The sequence below is a fragment of the Dipodomys merriami genome, unplaced genomic scaffold, assembly GCF_024711535.1.
Source record: "Dipodomys merriami isolate MVZ:Mamm:240054 unplaced genomic scaffold, mDipMer1.0.p SCAF_65, whole genome shotgun sequence".
Classification (NCBI taxonomy): Eukaryota; Metazoa; Chordata; class Mammalia; order Rodentia; family Heteromyidae; genus Dipodomys; species Dipodomys merriami.
The window spans coordinates 776,918-798,149 of NW_027206235.1; the positions used below are offsets into that span (position 1 = coordinate 776,918).

Below are 21,232 nucleotides of genomic sequence, written 5' to 3' on the forward strand. Positions count from 1 at the left end.
ATCTTTTTTTCTTCATTGTAGCTTTCCATTCTTACTTCACAAGCAAGCATGTCAGTGCTGTTTTCCTTTTCTGAAGCAAGTCACGTCCATTCCCATTAATTGGGGATGTACTTACTGTTCTTACTGCCTGCAGTACCTGCTTCTAGATAATTGCATGGATGATGGCTTTCAAGCTAACTATCTCCTTCTCAGGGATGTCTCCTCGCATCCCCACTTTGAAGTTGTTGCCACAAAACGACCAATGTCATGTCTCTGATTTATAGAAATTATCATTATGACTTCTGGTTTTCTTTTCAGCAAGAAATTGCTAAGGAGAGATCCACGTTCACTTCTGTTTCGCCAACATCTGTAATAATGCCTGGTCCTTAGTGCTCAGGAACCTTACTTGGAGATCATCCTTCTCCAGCTCAATTTATGCTAGTTTCTGGTCAAGCCAGCTCTTCAAGTTGAAGTCTGGTGGCTAGCATTCTTTGTGCCTTTCTGTGTCGCTGAGTCCACTTCAGGGCAAGATCAGTGCCTGACACCTATTTCCTGCTATGGAAAGATGGCTGTGGCATCATAGAAGTTATGGCTATTGTTTTGTGAAGCTGCGTGAGGACACACATCCCCACAGAAATTCACCAAGCCAAGTGTGTCCCATGCCCAGAAGTGCATTCTACAACTCAGCAACCAAATTATCACCCACTCCCTGATGAATTCTATATTTCCATTTCCTTAAAAAGAAAGAAAAATTCAAAACATGCCTTTGATGATTTGTCATTGAATTACTGAAGCAGAGTATACAATTTTGTGTATTTGTAAGTCTTTCTCCATCTCTCTTGAGCCATTGACATATTTCTATGTGTTTGAAGCTTGGAAGGTAAAATGAGGTTTAATTCAGCATAGTCAGAAACACTTTTGGAGGGAATGCAAACTTTCAATATGATGTTCTACAGATGTCCATCTTGGCACAGGAACTGAGTATACTGTCATAAGATAAGAGGCTTGTTCTGATTTCTACTGACTTTCCTCTGGGTGCAGGGAGTGTGATCCCACTGCATGTGTGTCTCTTTGTTACACTGGAGGGCCCAGGACTCCTCTCAAAATCTAATGCGATGGGGGTAAGAGAGACTAAACCTCAGAACCCAGCTTCCCACATCACTAGGATTATAGACCTGAGACTCCTATACTCAACTCATAGCTGCTTTTTTATACATAGTGTACTAAGTTTCATTCTATTCACTTCATAGACAGATATGAAAATATGTGTATATATTTATTCATCTATTTATAATCAGTATTATATCTAGAATCAAAAAATATATTCATATAATTATAATCAAAGTTATATTACCACTTTCCCCAATAATGATTTACACTAGATTTGTGAAAAATATACTCAAGACTGAAAGTGATAAATGCCTTTGTAGTATGAAAAATCATATTCATTCTTATACATCATATAATATACTATAAAAATATAAAGAATATAACAAATATTTGCATATAACTGATTTAATAGTGGATTTTTTTCCTTCCTGATTTTGTCTTTGTCCATCTATGTAAGCCTTCTTTCTTCTATTGATGATGGCTTTTACTTTCCAATATAGGTGTTTACTATGTATTTTGTCAAATATTTTCAGCCCTAAGTACATTTTGGATATTATTGGAGCCAAATTTTTCTTCAATATTTCCCAAAGCACAATAAATATGTATACAGACTTGAATTCACTGTTGGAAGAGAGTCCCATATACCATTATAAACATTGTAGCATTTGTCACAATTGACAGAACTGCTTTCTAAGGACATCTGATCTGCTATGTCCTAGAGCTTTTGGAGCCACCTTATCACCTCATTCAGGCATGGCCTGGCTTCCTTGCCACTGCCTGTGCATTTAACAGTCCCCTTTATATCCATAAGTCTCTCTTGTACAGCCCCTCTTACTCTGTGTTTTCCCACAAACAAAACAAGTGCATGGTGCTTTAGATTGTAGGTTGAAAAAAACCACATTTAGGATTCACGAATTGTATAACATAATATAAACATTGGCATTTTAATAACGTTAGAAAAATAAATAGAATGAACATTTTACAACTATAAGGACAAAAAGAAAAAGAAAAATTTTCCCAGGAAGAGGTGAAGGAATCTCGAAATCTAGATTGGCCTCTAAGTTGCCTTCAGGCAGCAATTCTGCCTCAGAGTCCTCAAAGAGATCTACTTCCTCATAAAAGATAGAATTTTTTCCTGAGTCGTGGGAGGGAGAGATTATAATTTCTCAATTGGATATTGGATCCCCTGCAGCAGGACAGATTATTCTGGATATTCTGTGAGGACAGATTCCCTTTCCTCAACTGAAACTAGATTTTGGACCTCACTTATTGGTTTTCCTAAACATAGACTGGGTCATTTTCCATTGGCACACATTTATCCTGCACTCCAAAAAGAAAAGGTATGTACATATGACCAAATAAGTGAAATGAACCACAAGATAGGGACATAAGTGTTTTTTTCTTTCTTTCTCTTGTTTCTAACGTATTTACAATATATCATGTGATTTTTTTGTTCTTTGTATGTTCCTCCCCCATGGTATAACCCCTGTTTTCACTGTATGTAATGTCGATGCCATGCATATTTTATATATGCTTCTCTAATTTGTGGAGGGGAAGGGAAAAAACAAAATGCTTAAATAGAGATACAGGTTGACCCATTGTAATAATGAGATGCACAAGACACTTTGTGGAAAAACGATCATCAGAATTTAGGCGGGATCAGGGGGAGTGTAGCTGTGGAGGTGGGAGGGAAGGCATGATGGGGGATAAACAAAGGAGGAGGTAATAATGCTTGATAGGAAATGTACTCATCACCTAGATTATGTAACTGTAAACCCTCTGTACATTATTTTTACATTGAAAATGTATTAAAAAAGATCAAAAGACCCAGAAATAAAACCACATACTTACAATCATCTGATGTTTGATAAAGGAGTGAAAGATGTACAGTGGAAAAACATAGCCTTGCCAGTTGCCTGTGGCTCATGCCTTTAATCCTAGCTACTCAGAAGGCTGAGATCTGAGGATCGTTGTTCAAGGCCAGCAGGGCCAGGTAAGCCCATGAGACTCTTATCTCCAATAAAGCACAAGAAAATGGGAAGTGGAACTGTGGCTCAAGCACTAGCCTTAAGCTGAATATCTGAGGGACAGCGCTGAGGACCAGAGTTCAAGCCCCAAAACCAACACACAAACACACACACACACACACACACACACACACACACACACACACACACACACACACACACACAAATCATAGCCTTTTCAACAATTGGTGTTGGGAAAACTGGGCAGCTATAGTCAGAAAACTAGAAGTGGATCTCTGCTTGCACTAACATCAATTCAAAATGGATTAACTACCATAAAATCAGCCAAACTACTGTAACACAGAATAGGGATGACATTAGAAATTGTAGGTACAGGCATGGACTTCCTGAATAGAGTCCCAGGGGCACAACAGATAGGAGAGAGACCCAACAAATGGGACTACATCAAAGGAAAGAAATTCTGCAAAGACTAGGGACATAGCCACTAAACTAAAAAGACAACCAACAAATTGGGAAAAGATATTTACCTGCAATACATCAGACAAAGGGCTAATATTCAATGTATACATGGATTTCAGGAAACTACCCCTCCCAAACCTAATAAACCAATCACTAAATGGGCAAGGAGGTAAGGAGAGACTTCTCAGAAGAAGAGGTAAGTATGGCAAAGAAACATCAGAAAAGGTTCATCATCCCTGGCCATAAAAATGTAAATCAAAGCAATCCTGAGGTACCATCTTACCCAAATATTCTGAATTCTGAAAACAAATGCTGTTGGGAAGTGGATGAAAAGGAATCCTACTGCACTGGTGGTGGGAATGTATACTAATACAACCACTCTGGAAAGCAGTCTGGAAGTTGCTCAAAAATCTAAATACAGGCCTTCTCTAATACCATCCCATACCAGTTCTAGGCATCTAACCTGAGAATCATGAACCATAATATGACAAGGACACTTGCATAACCATGTTCCTTGCTGCTCAATTCACAGTGCCAAGTTATGTACAAAACTCAGATGCCCCACAATAAATAAATGGATCCAATAATTATGCTATCTATATACAATGAAATTTTACAGAAAGAGCCATTAGAAAGAAAAAAATAATGTCATTTGCAGGGAAATGGATGGAACTAGAATAAATCATGTTAAGAAAGTTAAGCCAAGATCATAGAGACAAATGGCACATTTTCTCCCTGATATGTGAAAGTTAGATTTAAAACTCAAGGGGATATGACAAACTGTACATGATTCTAGGCATCATATATAATAAGAACAGAAGAGGACAGGCTTTGGAGAAAATCACAAAATTGTAATACCCAAGCACCTCTTCTTATGTGTATAAAACAATACATATAACTGAATAAAATTACAAAGATAAGGAAACAAAGGAACTTGTCTTAATTCATCTATTCATTTTGTGATGACTCTGTATTCTTAACCCAATATACATTATATAATATACGTGCACATCTAAGGAAAGATAGGGGAAGGGAACAGAATCACTGGAAAGTGGATGAAAAATTGCATCAGTAGAGCCCACTGGCTGTACTGGACATTGTTGAAAGTGAACTATGGAACTCGAGGGTCTAGATGGGAGGGAGGAAATGGATGAGAATGGGGGAACAGATGAGACTAGGTAAAAGGAAGAAAATGTACTAGTTACATGACATAGAGAAAGTTAACCATGCTGTATATCACCACTAAAACAGCAATATTTGGTTTTTTAAAAAGAAAATAGTTCCCAAATGAGAATATGAAAAAAGGGAAATACAGGGCAGATAATTCTTTTTTTTTAAGTCCTTGGTACCTGAAAGTTTCAATCATTAGCTATTGTCCTACAAACTGAGTCATGCCTCTAAACCCAAAAGTCCTTACAATATTCAATTTTTTTGTCCTTGATTTCTTCACATTGTCTATTTACTTTTCAGTGTGTGTTTGTGTGTGTGTGTGTGTGTGTGTGTGTGTGTGCCAGAATTGGAGCTTGAACTCAGGATCTAGGTGCTGTCCCTGAGATTCTTTTTTGCTCAAGAGTGCACTCTACCACTTGAGCCAAAGCTTCACTTCTGGATTTTCTTGAGCAGTTTATTGGAGATAAAAGACTCACACAAACGTTTTTGCACCACTACATTCAAATCATCATCTTCAGATCTTAGCCTCTGGAGTAGCTAGGATTACAGGCATGATCTAAGGTATCTGCCTTATTAATTGTTGCTTTTTCAAAAAAGCTGGTGCCAGTGGCTCATGCCTGTAATCGTAGCAACTCAGGAGGCTGAGATCTGATAATCGAGGTTTAAAGACAACCTGAGTAAGAAAGTCTGTTAGACTATTATCTCATTAACTGGTTACCCCTTCCCCAACTCCTTGGCCGGAGGTCCATCCAGTGGCGCCAACCCAAACAGCATCAACAGAGACAGAGACTGAGGTGAAACACACAGAGCCATCACCACCCTGCCCAGCCCACAACCATCTCAACTGAACTCTGATTGCAATGGCAACCAATGACCTACATCACACAGAAACAACAACTAACTCCAGGGTGAGTACTCCCCAGGGGACAGTGTATCCCTCAAGGGAGACCAGAGCTGGTGGGAATCCCCAGACCCTGACCCAGACTCCTCCCCCACAGGATCCACTAAAACTGGGAATAGTTTGAGAGCTCCACCAGCCCATGGAGCACACCCAGCTGGCCAGGCTAGAGCAAGAGCGCCCCTGGAAGGGAGCGCAAATGCCCAAGCCAGGAACAGTGCCCCTGGGTCAAAACAGCCTACAGTGGAAGAAATTTGAAATGTGTACTCCAGGCTGTGTAACCTAGGCAGGATACACAGCAGCACAGGTCCAACTGGCATGCCCCATGGCAGGGGCGGGGACAAGGCCTGGGGATCCAGTGCCTGAGCAACACAACCAACTCTTCCCAACTGAATTCAGAAGCTTAGCATATGCCTCAGCAGAGGGGGGAAAAACAAGGAACTGCACCCGCCTTGGAATCATGCCTCTGACAGCAAAAGATCAGGGGTCCAGCACAAGAGAACCAGAAGCCAAAACCCAACCAGAACCCGACCCATATATCCTAGGCTGGTTATTGGACAACGCAGGCCGCCAGCACCTGATAATAGTCAGGAGGTCAGGCTGGTAAGGTGGCTCAGGATTAGAGTGCTTGTCTTGTGTGCATGAGGTCCTGGATCTGATTCCCAAACACCATATATGCAGAAAGGGCCAGAAGTCGTGCTGTGGCTCAAATGGTAGGGCACCAGCCTTAAGCTGAAGAGCTGAGGGACAGCGCCCAGGCCCAGAGTTCAAGCCCACAACCGGCCAAAAAAAATCAGGAGCCCATAGCAGACTCCAGCAAATGGGAGAGTACATCCAGCACATCCGATCTCACCAAGAGCACCTGTTGGAATAAACAGGAACATTCTAGGCTGCTCAACCCTTCTATAGGTGGGAACTGCCATTGTTCTACAGCAGAGAGCTGAGAACAGAACCCTACATCGGTCAGAGTAGAAGCTAGAGGTTGGCCACCAACAGAACTGAGACCAGGCAGGTACAAACTCTCTCTACCAGCACAGAAAGAGCAACCAAGCAAAGCAGACATCTATTGACCAAAACAAAATTTCAGATTAGTCTACAATAATCCCTGAAAATAACAGAAAAAAATTACAAGCCTTATCAACACCCTGTATAGCAAGCTACCCCCAAAAGACAGCAGCTATCCAGGGGAGAGGCCCAGTGGGAGCAAAGCAGGAATGGAAGACAAAGTTACATCCAAGAGATGCAGGAGGTAATGACTCAAGAATTAAAGTGAGAAATAGACCAGAAATTTAAAGAACACAGGGACAAAATATTGAAAGTGATGCAAGGTATCACACAGGAGGTGCATGCAAAAATAGAGGCAGTACACACCTCACTAAAAGGTGAGATTAGTACAAACACAGAGGCAGCACAGACCTCACTAAGAGGTGAGATTAGTACAAAAATAGAGGTAGCACACATCTCATTAAGAGGTGAGATTAGTATTTGGAGAACTAACATTGAATCCAGAAATGAGTCCATGCAAACCACAATGGAAGCTGTAGTTAACAGAGTGAACAAAATGGAATGTAGAGTGTCAGATACAGAAGACAGAATACACCAACTGGACCAAAAAAATCTCAGATATGGAAAAAAAATCACTTAAATTATGCCAAAGGGAAATCCAAGAGCAAGCAGATAGTGCCAGGAAATTTAACCTTCATATAATTCGAGTGGACAAAAGTGAGGAATATCAAAGCAAGCGAATGCAACACCTATTCAAAAAGATAATCTGTGAAACTTTCCCCCATCTCAAAAAAGAACAAGTTACCTACATAACAGAAGCATATAGAATACCAAAGAAGCAAGATCCCAGGAGAAACACTTCTAGACACATTATAGTAAAAAATGGTAGATCTGAAAAATAAGGAAACAATCTTGCATGCAGCAAAAATGAAGAAGCAGGTATACTACAATGGGAAAAAATTAAATCAATGCAGATCTCTCCACACAGACACTGAATGCAAAAAAGGCCTGAGAGCCAATAACTGCCAACCCAGACTGATATAACTGGCAAAGCTAGCATTCACAGTGGATGGAGAACTGAAAAACTTTAAAAGTAAAGAAAAACTAAATCAATACATAAACATTAAGCCAGCACTACAAAGAATACAATAGGGGGAACACAACCTGAAGAAAGCAACCAGGAACAGGGACCCACACCAGACAGGCTTTAATAGAATTCTAACTGAGCAAGCACAGAAGGAAAGGAAAGAAGAAAATCTCATAGAAACAGGGAATGACAGGGACCACAATGCATCTCTCTGTATTATCTCTTAATATTAACTGTCTTAATTCACCAATCAAAAGAAAAAGAACTCCAGATTGGATCAGAAAACATGACCCATCCATTTTAGCCTTCAGGAGACCCACTTCTCAGCCAAACATACAAACTCGGAGTGAAGGGTTGGAAAAGGATCTACCAATCAGATGCCCCCAGTAAGAAAGCAGGAGTAGCTATCCTGATATCTAACAAAATAAACTTTTCATTAAAATCAATAGAAAAAGACAAAGAAGGACACTACATATTAATACAGGGAACAATCCAGGAGGAGGATATTACCATTATTAACTTATATTCCCCACATTGGCGCACCAAAATATGTTAAGCAAACTTACAGAATAAAATAGATCCCAATACAATAATACTAGGAGACTTTAACACACCACTCTCACCAAAGGACAGGTCTACCAAAGAGAGGATTGGCAAAGAAGCTACTGAATTGAGTGAAGCCAAAAGCAGAACTAACTGAAATCTACCCAGTATTTCACCCTAAAACAACAATACACATTCTTCTCAGCAGCTCATGGAACTTTCTCCAAAATCATAGTTCATGCAAGGAACTTAAGCAGATACAAGGGGATTGACCGAATCCCGTGTCCTGTCCAAACACAGTGGAATCAAGCTACTTGTCAATAATAAATCAAACCGTAGAAATTATTCAAATACATCAAAATTCAACAGCACACTTCTATGAAAAACCTGGGTAACAGAAGAACTTAAAGAAGAAATTAAAAAGTTCCTACAACTCAATGAAAATGAAGATACATCACAAAGAAACTTGTGGGACACAGCAAAAGCAGTCTTAAGGGGCAAATTTATTACCTTCCGTGCCCACATCAAGAAAATAGACAGACCAAGTAAAAAATCTCATATTGCAATCAAAACAGCTAGAAAAACATGAAAAAATGGTACCCAACGTTACTAGACAAAGCCAATCAAACTAATAGCTGAAAATTAATGAAATAGAGAATAGGAAAATAATAGATAAAATTAATAAAACAAAAATCTGTTTCTTTGAAAAAATAAGTAAAATTGATGGACCGTTGGCAAGATTAATTAAGAAAAGAAGAGAGGAAACCCAAATTAACAAGATCAGGGATGCCATAGGAAAAATCACAAGTAGCCAGGATATCTGAACAATTTTAAAGGAGTCTTTTCAAAAGTTATATTTTCTAAACAAAGAAAACCTGGCAGAAATGGATGCATTTTTACAGAAACAGAAGTTCCCCAAACTGAGCAAAGAAGAAGTAAATCAATTAGTCACTATGTCACAATGAGATGCAGGAAGCAATCAGAAGTCTTCCAATAAGGAAAAGCCCAAGAATAGATGGATTCACAACAGAATTCTATAAAACCTATAAAGAGGAAGTAATACCCATACTCCTCAAACTCTTCCGAGAAACAGAGAAGGAGGGAACTATCCCAAACTCATTCTATGACGCCAATATTACACTCATCCCCAAATCAGGCAAAAACTCAACCAAAAAAGAGAATTAGACAAATTTCCTTGAACACAGATTCAAAGACCCTTAACAAAATTCTAGCTAACAGAATCCAGAAAACACACACAAAATAATCATACACTATGACCAGGTGGGCTTCATCCTAGAGATGCAGGGATGGTTTAACATACATAGGTCAATAAATGTAATCCAACACATCAACAGAGCCAAGTCAAGATTGACGTGCTTATCTCCACAGACACAGAAAAGGCTTTTGGTAAAATACAACATTATGTTAAAAGCTGTGGAGAAAATAGGAACAGAAGGAACATTTCTTTTTTTTTTTTTTGTCGGTCGTGGGGCTTGAACTTTGGGCCTGGGCGCTGTCCCTCAGCTCTTCAGCTCAAGGCGAGTGCTCTACCACTAAAGCTACAGCGCCACTTCCAGAAGGAACATTTCTTAAAACAATGAAAGCCATACACGACAGACCAATACCCAATATTATAAGTAATAGGGAAAAGCTACTACCAATTCTCCTAAAATCAGGAACAAGGCAAAGATGCCCACTCTCTCCACTCCTCTTCAATATAGTCCTGGCACAATTAGCCAGGACAATAAGGCAAGACAAAGACATTAAAGGGATCCTCATAGGGAAAGAAGAAGTTAAACTATCCCTTTGTGCAGATGAAACGACACTATATCTTCATAACCCCAAAAACTCAGCCAAACATACAAACAAATTCAGAGTAAAGGGTTGGAAAAGGATCTACAAATCAAATTCAGAGTAAAGGGTTGGAAAAGGATCTACAAATCAAATTCCCCCAGTAAGAAAGCAGGTGTAGCTATCCTGATATCTGACAAAATAAACTTTTCATTAAAATCAGTACAGAAAGACAAAGACGGACACTACATATTAATAGAGGGAACAATCCAAGAGGAGGATATTACCATCATCAACTTATATGCCCCAAATATTGGTGCACCCACATAGGTTAAACAAATACTCTCAAACTTACAGAATAAAATAGACTGCAATACGATAATACTAAGAGACTTTAACACACCACTCTTACCAAAGGACAGGTCCACCAACCAGAGGATTGGCAAAGAAGCTACTGAATTAAGTGAGGCCATACTTCAAGCGGAATTAACTGACATCTACCGAGTATTTCACCCTAAAACAACACAGTACACATTCTTCTCAGCAGCTCATGGAACTTTCTCCAAAATAGACCATATCATAGTTCATGCAAGGAACTTAAGCAAATACAAAGGGATCGACATAATCCCTTGTGTCCTATCTGACCACAGTGGAATTAAGCTAGTTCTCAATAACAAAGCATACTGCAGAAATTTCTCTAATACAGGGAAATTGAACAGCACACTTCTTAGCAATGCCTGGGTAACAGAAGAGATCAGAGAAGAAATAAAACATTTCCTACAACTCAATGAAAATGAAAACACCTCGCAAAGAAACTTGTGGGACACAGCAAAAGCAGTCCTGAGGGGCAGATTTATTGCTCTCAGTGCCCACATCAAGAAAATGCAAACAGACCAAGTAAATAATCTCATGTTGCAATTAAAACAGCTAGAAAAACAAGAAAAAAATGGAACCTAAAGTTACTAGATGGAGCCAGATACCCAAATTAAGAGCAGAGATTAACCAATTAGAAAACCAGAAAATTATAGCCAAATTTAACCAAATAAAAAGCTGGTTCTTTGAAAAAATAAATTAAATTGATGGACCGTTGGCAAGATTAATTTAAAAAAAAAGAGAGAAAACCCTTATTAACAGGATTAGGGATGCTACGGGAAAAATCACCACACGTACCCAAGATATCCAAACAATCCTAATGGACTACTTTCAAAAGTTATACTCTCTAAAGAAAGAAAACCTGGCAGAAATAGATGCATTTTTAGAGAAATACAAGTTGCCCAAATTGAGCAAAGAAGAAGTAAACCAATTAAATAAGCCAATATCCTACAACGAGGTACAGGAAGTTATCAAAAGTCTTCCAACAAAAAAAAGCCCAGGACTAGATGGATTCACAGCAGAATTCTATAAGACCTTTAAAGAAGAGCTATTACCCATACTCCTCAAGCTCTTCAGAGAAACAGAGAAGGAGGGAGCTATCCCAAACTCATTCTACGATGCCAATATCACACTCATCCCCAAACCAGGCAAAGACCCAACCAAAAAGTAGAATTACAGGCCAATTTCCTTGATGAACACAGATGCAAAGATCCTTAATAAGATTCTAGCTAACAGAATCCAGAAACACATAAAAAATACACTATGACCAGATAGGCTTCATCCCAGAAATGCAGGGATGGTTTAACATACATAAGTCAATAAATGTAATCCAACACATCAACAGAGCCAAGGTCAAGAATCACATGATTATCGCCACAGATGCAGAAAAGGCCTTTGATAAAAATCAACATTCATTCATACTAAAAGCTGTGGAGAAAATAGGAATAAAAGGAAAATTTCTTAAAACAATAAAAGCCATTTATGTCAGACCAATAGCCAATTATACGTAATGGGGAAAAGCTAAAACCAATTCTCCTAAAATCAGGAACAAGGCAAGGATGCCCCCTGTCTGCACTCCTCTTCAATATAGTCCTGGAACCCTTATCCAGGGCAATAAGGCAAGGAAAAGATATTAAAGGGATCTGCATAGGAAAAGAAGAAGATAAACTATCCCTTTTTGCAGACGACATGATTTTATACCTTCTCGATCCCAAGAACTCCATCCATTTAGAAATCATAAATCACTTCAGCAAAGTAGCAGGATACAAAATAAACCCACAAAAATCAGTTGCCTTCCTGTACACTGACAATGTACAAGAAGGGAGGGAAATAAAGGGAGCAACCCCATTCACAATAACCTCCCAAAAATTTTTCTCTGTACTGTTATCTAAATATTATCACTATTGGGAAATGTTATCACTATTTTACTTAGTCTGGTGTTCAGTTAAATGGAAAGGTGTCTTTATTGATTCAGAAAGGAAGGGTGGATATTATGGTAGGCACCTCAGATGTATTGCTATGTATATTAAGGGCTATAGACCTCACCTGTAATGTTTTACTGTTTTGTAAGCAGAATAGATGATGCATTTTGTGTGCAAGTAGAAACTACTTTGAAGCTTAAGAAAAAGAGGAAACATATCTCAGATGCTACATATGCTATTATATTTTTAAAATTTGTATGATAACATCCAAATTACGGCAAATTCACTATGTATTTTTGTACAAAAGGGGTGATTTTCCTGAGCCTTCTCTCATTACATTACAAAACAGCTTCACACACTTAAGTGAGATATAGTTTTGAACCCAGGTTTATTGCTTACTGGAAATTTAAATTTTTTCCCAGCCTGTGGTTGTTTTTTTCTTTTTTTTCCAGAAATTGTGGTCAAATGCAAACAATTTAAAATTGATCATCTTTTTACACTTTGTATTAGCATTACCTAGTTATATAAGTGGATTTCATTTTGATATATCCACATAGGCATACAATGTACCCTGATCATATTTACCCTTTCATCATTCTCCTTCTCTTCTCCCAGGTTTTATTATCTTAATCATTTTAAGATTACAACATAGTAGTAAGTATATTTACAATATTGTACAAGTTCAATGTCCACACTGATATCATCCTCCAATATTAAAATTCTATATTCATTAAAATAATTTTCCACTCTCCTCTGCTTCAAGATCTCCATCAAGTACGATTTTGTTTCCTGTCTCTATCAATTTGACTGTTCTATGTAACTGATATAAGTAGAATTATGCAATATTTGATCTTGTTATGACTGGCTTATTTCATGTAGTACAGTGTCCCCAAGATTCAGCCATAATATAACATCTGTCACAAAATAATTCTTTTTAAAGTTGAAGTAATATACCACTGTATGTATAAACCACATTTATTTAATGTATTCATTTGTATCAGGCCACTTGGATTGCCTCCATGTTTTAGTATTGTACAAAATGAATATGAGTGCTCAAAGGTTTCTTCAAGACCCTGCTTTTAGATCTTTAGAGTATATGCCCAGAATTGGAGTCATTGGATCATATGACAATTCTCTTTCCTTCCTTTCATTTTTTTTCTGTCATGGGCTTGACTCAGGGCCAGGTCACTGTCTCTGAACTTTTCCTCAAGGCTAGTGTTTTACCACTTTAAAACACAGGTCCACTTCCTGTTTTCTACTCAGGCTAGCTTGGAACGATGATCCTTGGATTTCAGCTTCTTGTCCTGACTGGTTAGGATTACAGGCATGAATAATCCTGTTTTGAATTGCTGGAAAAGTTGCCATACTGTTTCCCATAGAAAGGTTCCAATTTTGCCACACTTTTGTCAGTATTGTTATTTTGTTTTTTGTAGTTATCCTAATTCATATGAAATGGTCATATTCTTCATTGTTTTGACTTACACTTTCCTAGTGATTAGTGACGTTAAACACCTTTATGTGCATGTTAACATTTTAATTGTCTTCTCTGGAGAAACATCTGAATTCTTTGCACAGTGTAAAATCAGGTTGTTTGTTATTGTTGGGATGTTGTTCTTTATATATTCTTGATGTGAACCACTCATCAAATATATGCTTGCAATGACTTTATACCATTCTGTGTTGCTTATTTGGACACTGATGATTGCATCCTTTGGTGCATCCTGTTTGCGTTTTCCTACAGTGACTGACTCTTCTCTGATGTCAGTTTCTAGTATGTCTTCTGGTCCTGTAACGATGAACCATCATATTGATTTGCACTCCTCTTTTGTAACAGTGAACTAAAGCTACATAATAATGCTCTGACTGTTTATAGGCTTCCATTTTTGGACCTATTCCCTCAGCTTTTAGTAAAAAGCCTTGGGGCATATCCACAAATTATTAGGTCCTCAAAACACCGTAGAAAGTTGTACCATTAAATATAGTTAGTTCTGATGGAAATATGTGACTTCCAATTTCTAAAATAGGGCAAATATGATGAACTTGATACAGATTTTTTAAATTGCCAGTCATAGTGCTTGAACTCTGGGCCTGGGTGCTGTCCCTCAGCTCTTCAGCTCAAGGCTAGTGCTCTATCACTTGAGCCACAGCACCACTTCTGGCCTTTTCTGTGTATGTGGTACTGAGGCATTGAACCCAGGGCCTCATGCCTACAAGGCAAGCACTCTACCACTGAGCTGCCTTCCAATGCTTGATAGGAAATATACTCATTACCTTCCTCATGAAACTCTAACCCCTCTGTACATTATTTTTACAATAAAAATGTATTTTTTTAAAAAAATGAAAATTGAGAGCTTCATAATGTAGTAGCACACCAAAACTCTAGGTATATATTTTTCTTCATATGAATATGTAGAATTGTATGAGGCTAGAGATTTAACCTACTTGCAAGTTAATAATGAACTTGTCACATTTTCATGGATGGTACACGATTTATGATACTCTTGGGTAAGGGACAAAAGGGACTTAATTTTTACAGCAATAGTGAAAGCCAGTGATGTGTGTGTGTGTTTGTGTGTATTTAAATATTTGAAATAAATCTCCCAGCCCTCAGTGCTACTGAGTGAGGTAAAGGTAGCCAGGTGAAACCTATACAAAAAATGGGTTCTGAGTTTGAGCAACTGCGATCTATATAATGAGCAATAGGCATGCCTGAACTTTACTCTGGAGGATGACAATAGCTTAGAAATAGGTTGTAAAACTATCCTTGTAAATATACTATAGAATAAAGAGCAACTAATGTTCACTTGAAGATATGCAAATACTTGAGACTGCTGTGGAATTGTTCTTTTTCTTTTGTTTCTTGAAGTTTCCTAGCTACCAAGACCAATACATATTTCTCCTAATAAATACATAACTCTCCTTAAAAGTGAGGCATGACAATCTGTTGAGATTACTTATTCTTTTCCTAGCCCTAAGCCTAAAGATGAAATAAGGACTTAAATCCTATCTAAAGTACAAATTCAACAAACGAAATAGATGGAGTTCATATTTTACACATCTAGAAACTTTTCTCTTAGAGCCATTTTTAATGCAGGAGTGGAAGAAATTAAGGAAAAAATAGGTCCACAAATATATTTCATTAAGATATTCTATATATTTTAACCGTAATAAAGGATTACACTTCTGTTTTTTAGTGTGTGAATATTTACCTAGTATGTACAGAAAACCAAAGTTTATTCCAGAGCCTATCATGGAATAGAATGTAGCAAATTTTCTATATATTGCTTGTATATTTATAGAATCCACCTGTCTGATTTCTCTCCTATTTTGATAAACAGAGCATCTGTTGTACATGTTGAAATACATTTTTATAACTACAGGATTCTACACACTTTGATGTCTACTAAATATAGAAAAGATTCATGCACAACCCTTACCTTCAAGGAGCAGCTCTCAGTATCCCAAGTAGCTTGTGTTTATCTCCCACCCCTTTCCTCCCGCTGTCAATCTAGGTGAGTGGTAACTGCTATAAGACAGAAAAACTTAGATAATTCACAGACATGCAGTTAGTATCCAATGGAACCTTCTTCACTTGGATTGTGTGTGTGTGTGTGTGTGTGTGCGTGTGTGTGTGTGTGTGTGTGTTGGTTGGGAGTGGAGTTTGAACTCTGGTCTTGGGCGCTGTCCCTGGACTATTCACCTCAAGGCAAGCACTCTACCGCTTGAGCAACAGTGCCGCTTTTGGTTTTCTAGTGGTTTATTGGAGATAAGAGCTCACAGATTTTCCTGCCTGAGCTGGCTTTGAATCATGATCCTCAGATCTTAGCCTCCTGATTAACTTGTGTTACAGGCATTAGCCACTAGCGCCCTGCTTGGATTATATTTTATCACTATGTTTTTGAGAATTTCAGCTTCCTAATTTGGAAACTGAGCTGTCCAGTTCCCAGTGAGTAGATGAATCTCATTACATAAAATTTCATTTAAGGCTTCGAGGGGAAGATGGCAGAGGAGAAGCTGGAGGCTAAACAGGCTCTCGCATAAGAAAGCAGTTTCAGAGCTCCAGTGAACAGTACTAAGCCAGAGAATCACACCAAGTGTGCCATCACACAGAGAGTTAGGCCAGAGAGAGAAAATACAGGCAAGGAGACAGCCCTGAGCACTTGTCAGCAGCTGCCGCCACAGCAGCAGTGGTGGCGGAAGCGACTGCAGCCGCCATACCTGAATCACAAAGAGACCAGGACGAAGCAGCCAGACGAGGTGGATGAGCGGATTCTACACAACACCAGCAAGAACTGACAAGGAGCAGACATCTTCATCCTGCAGTTCACAGACCAGAGACTACCCAGGAACCAAGACTCGGCGTGCATAGCAGCCTAACGTACTCACTCCTTCTCAGGGAGCAGAGGAGGGAAGGCCACCCCTCGCCCCCCAGTACCGGAGACCATCTTGGATACCGACAAAGCTTGGTGGAGCTGCTAGCACCAACTCAGGCCTTGGAATAAATCTAGAGACATCTAGCAGGTCAAAAGAGCCTAACCTGACCTGCCAGACTCAGCTCCACACAGGGAAAAGTCACCCAGCTCAGGCGCCAGCCCTAGGAGTGGCTTTCTTCACTGGGTAATCAGAGCCAGAGGCTGCCCCTCCCTTTAGCAGCCTTGACAATCAATTGAAATTCAGTAAACAGAAACCCTGAGAATGGCTCCAGGCTGGGCAGTGTGAGTTTCTCACAAACCAGCCCCCGGGAAAAGCTACTGTTTGCTGAAAGGCCTCACCACTACCCAGAACCTAGCCTCATCTCAGCACCTACAAACCCAAGGAAAAAGCCATCTCCCTCTTTTGTGATACTTAAAGCAGACCTCCCTCCCATTGAACTAACCTGGGAGGAGGGTTGCAGAGCATTTTTCTGCCTGTTCAAAGAAACTGACTTAAGTAACCAACCAAGCCACAGGAACACAAGCAGACCAGAGACTCCAACAAGGGGCTGGTTACGGACACAAGGGAGATACAGGATTTTTCCCGCCCTTCCCAAAAAAGTCAAAGAATTTTTTGTTCTATATTTTATAAAAAAATTTTTTTTTCTAAAAATTTTTTAATCTTTAAATTTTACCTTTTTTGAAAAAAAATATTTTATAGTAATTTTTTGTCCTCTTAGAATTTTATTTTAGGGTTATAAGTGAGTGTGAGTTTTTCTCTCTTTTTTGTGTTTGTTTTTGTTTTTGTTTAGCTCTATTGAACTTCTGATCTTTTTTCTTTCTTTCTTATCCTTTTCATCTGTTCTTCTCTTTCGTTCTTTATGTGACTTAATTGCTGTTCTGCACATCCTCAGATAAACCCGTAGTCAATTATTAGACGTTATCCCCCATTGTGTACACACTTAATCCACAAATTTATTACTCAATTCAAAACCTCTTAGACTTAAATTCCTTAATAGCAGTACTACCTCTTTATACCTATATAATATTTTAAGTATTTTTATTTTTAAGTTTTTCACATCTCCTTTATATCCCTCCCTTTCTCTCATTAAATTCATTTTCTTCTCTGAATAGTTTGTTTACAAATCTCTATAATATTTTTAATTTTTACTTTTCTATTTTTTCTGGTCTCTTTTTTCCCCTTTCTATTTCTTTTTTTTCTATCTCTCTACTTTCATCCTATCCAACCTATTTCCTGCTTTGAGATTAGGACTTAGTTAACACTCACTGTGCCATCCCACATCACTCTTCCTATTTTTTACCCACAACTCTTCCTAAACCTAATAATTTGTGGTCTTCCAAATTCTTCTTTGTGGTTCGTAGCCCATTAATATATAGTTGTTTGATGTTGAATAGATGTATCTGTTGAACTAGATTGTATCTGCAGACTACTGACTGTGCAAATATAGACTTTGGTTGATGCTTGCCTTAAGATAGTGTTCTAGCACAAAACTGGTGTTAATTTCATCCCAAATCGGCAGAGTTAGCCAGAAAAACACAAGAAAAATTGCAAGTCCCGGTATCTCAAATCCCACTCATGATAATCAGGGGACAGAACAGATAACAGATAATGAATAATCCAGAAGAGAGTTCCCAAATAGCTCTACGAACACTGCTGGCAAACATGATAAATGAAAAGATTGAAAACATTCCAAAAATTTTGTATGAGCAGGATAGGGAGAGAGTGGAGGCAATCCAAAAGTTTATACAGGAATATCATAAGCGTGAGGAAGGTACTCAAAAACTGATACAGGATTTGCATGAGCAGCTTGAGAATACTCAAAGGGAAAGACAGGAATGGCGTGAGCAGGCTGAGAACACTCAAAGAGAACTACAGGAATCGCATGAACCGGAGGAAGCTAATCAAAGAGTAATACAGGAATTGAGAGAGCAGGATGAGAATACAGAAAGATCACTAAAGGCATTCAGGGAATCCATTAACAAAGAGCTGAAGGAAGTCAGGGAGCCCACAAAGGGAATGCTGAATAGAAAAAAAACAGAAGGAATGGGAGTCCAAGGAAACCATAACCAATCAACTAAGTGATTTGAGAATAAACACTGAGCACCAAATTAAGGAAGTAAAGAACTTCATACAAGATCTAAAACAAAGCTTCAACAAAGAATTTGAAGCCATCAAAGCTGACCAACTAGAAGGAAAAAAAAATAAAAAACAAAGTAGAAAGTCTCGACAGGAGGTCAGACCATGCAGAAGATGGAATCTCGGGGAGTGAAGAGAGCCTAAACATTATAGAGAAAGAACATACAACCATCCAAGAGAAATCCAAGAAATATGAGAGATCTATCCAACACTTGGAAGACACCATCAGAAGGCCTAATCTAAGAGTAATGGTTGTAGAGGAGCACCTAGAAACAGAAGTTAATGGTGAAGGAAATTTGTTTAACAGGATCCTAGCAGAGAACTTCCCAAACATGCAAAAAGATAGGCCTATTCACATACAAGAAGCTTTTAGAACTCCAAATAGGCCAGACCAGAATAAGACATCCCACTGTCAAATTATAATCCACATAGGATCAATTCAGACCAAGGAAAAGATCCTTAAAGCTGTCAAGGAGAAAACATTAATGACATATAAAGGGAAACCAATTAGAATCACCTCAGATATCTCAGCAGTGACAATCAAAGCAAGAAGAGCCTGGAATGATGTATGCCATGCACTAAAAACAAATCACTATCAATCAAGAATACTCTACCGAGCTAAACTCTCCTTCATTACTGAAAGCCAAATAAAAACCTTCCATAGCAAAGAAAAATTGAAACAATAGATCTCCACCAAAACAACCCTGCAAAAGATTCTTAAAGATGTCTTACACATAGAAAACCAACAAGACCACAATAGAGGCCAAGAAACTGCACCCAAACTGAGAATCCAAGAACCATAGGAAGAACCCAGTTTTCGCAGCCACCAAGAAGGTGGAACTCCCAAATACCTCTCAGTACTATCTCTTAACATTAACGGACTTAACTCTCCAATTAAGGGACATAGACTGTCTAGTTGGATTAAAAAACAAGATCCTTATATATGCTGCCTTCAGGAATCACATCTTGCCCGTAAAAACAAAAACATTTTCAATGTTAAAGGTTGGAACAAAATCTACCAAGCAAATGGCCCCCATAAACAGGCGGGAGTTGCAATCCTAATATCAGAAAAAATAGACTTCAAATTAAAATTTGTGAGAAGAGATAAAGAAGGTCCCTACATACTAATTAAGGTTTCTCTCCTTTAGGAGGATATTACAATTCTAAATATCTATTCGCCAAACAACGGAGCTCACAAATTTATCCAAGAAACACTACTTTCCCTCAAATCCCACATAGATCCAAAGACATTAATTGTTGGGGATTTTAACATACCATTCTCCCCACTAGATAGATCACCTCCGCAAAAACTCAACAGAGAAACCGCAGATCTAAACAACTGCATAGATCAACTAGATTTAACAGACATCTACCAAATATTTTACCCAACAGCATCAGAATACACATGGAACATTTTCTAAAATAGACCACATTTTAGGCCACAAAGCAAAATTGTCCAAATTGAGACACATTGAAATTATACCTTGCATTCTGTCAGACCACAAGGGAATAAAATTAGAACTCAACACCAAAAGCCACCAAAGAAAGTCTGGTAACACATGGAGGCTGAACAACACACTGCTGAATCACGAGTGGGTCATGGAAGAGATTAGAAAAGAAATTCAAGTGTTCATGCTATTAAAAAAACTGAGCACACAAATTACTAGATCCTCTGGGACATAGGAAAGGCAGTACTCAGAGGCAAGTTTATAGCTCTGAGTTCCTACCTCAACAAATTGGAGAGATCTGAAACCAAAAATTTAATGAGACATCTGAACTTCCTTGAAAAAGAGCAGCAAGATAAACCCCAATCCAGTAGACGGAAAGAAAAAATTAACATTAAATCAGAATTAAATGAATTAGAATCCAAAACAAACTATAGAAAAAAATCAACAAAACAAAGAGTTGGTTCTTCAAAAAATTAACAAAATTGACAGACCCTTAGCAAATCTTATCAAAAAAAGAAGAGAACACACCTAAATAAAAAAACTCAGAGATGAGAATGGAAACATCACCACGGAAACCACCAATATTCAGAAAATTTTAAGGGAATACTTCTCAAACTTTATGTTAATAAGTTTGAGAACTTGGCAGAAATGGCCCTTTTCCTAGCAAATATTGACATGCCAAAACTAAACCAAGATGAGTTAAACCATCTTAACAGGCCCATATCAAGCATTGAAATAGAAACAGCAATAAGAGACCTCCCAGCTAAGAAAAGTCAAGGACCAGACGGTTTTACAGCGGAATTCTGCAAGGCCTTTATTGCAGAGCTCACACGAATACTCCTCCAACTCTTCAATGAAATTGAAAGAGAAAGTTCACTACCAAACACAGC

General features: G+C 38.4%; 1 pseudogene; it reads left to right on the forward strand.

The window, feature by feature from the left end:
- The window catches only part of LOC138815557 (Golgi to ER traffic protein 4 homolog pseudogene), a 37,848-nt pseudogene extending 21,228 nt beyond the window's left edge, over positions 1-16,620 (forward strand).
- The last annotated feature ends 4,612 nt before the right edge of the window (positions 16,621-21,232 follow it).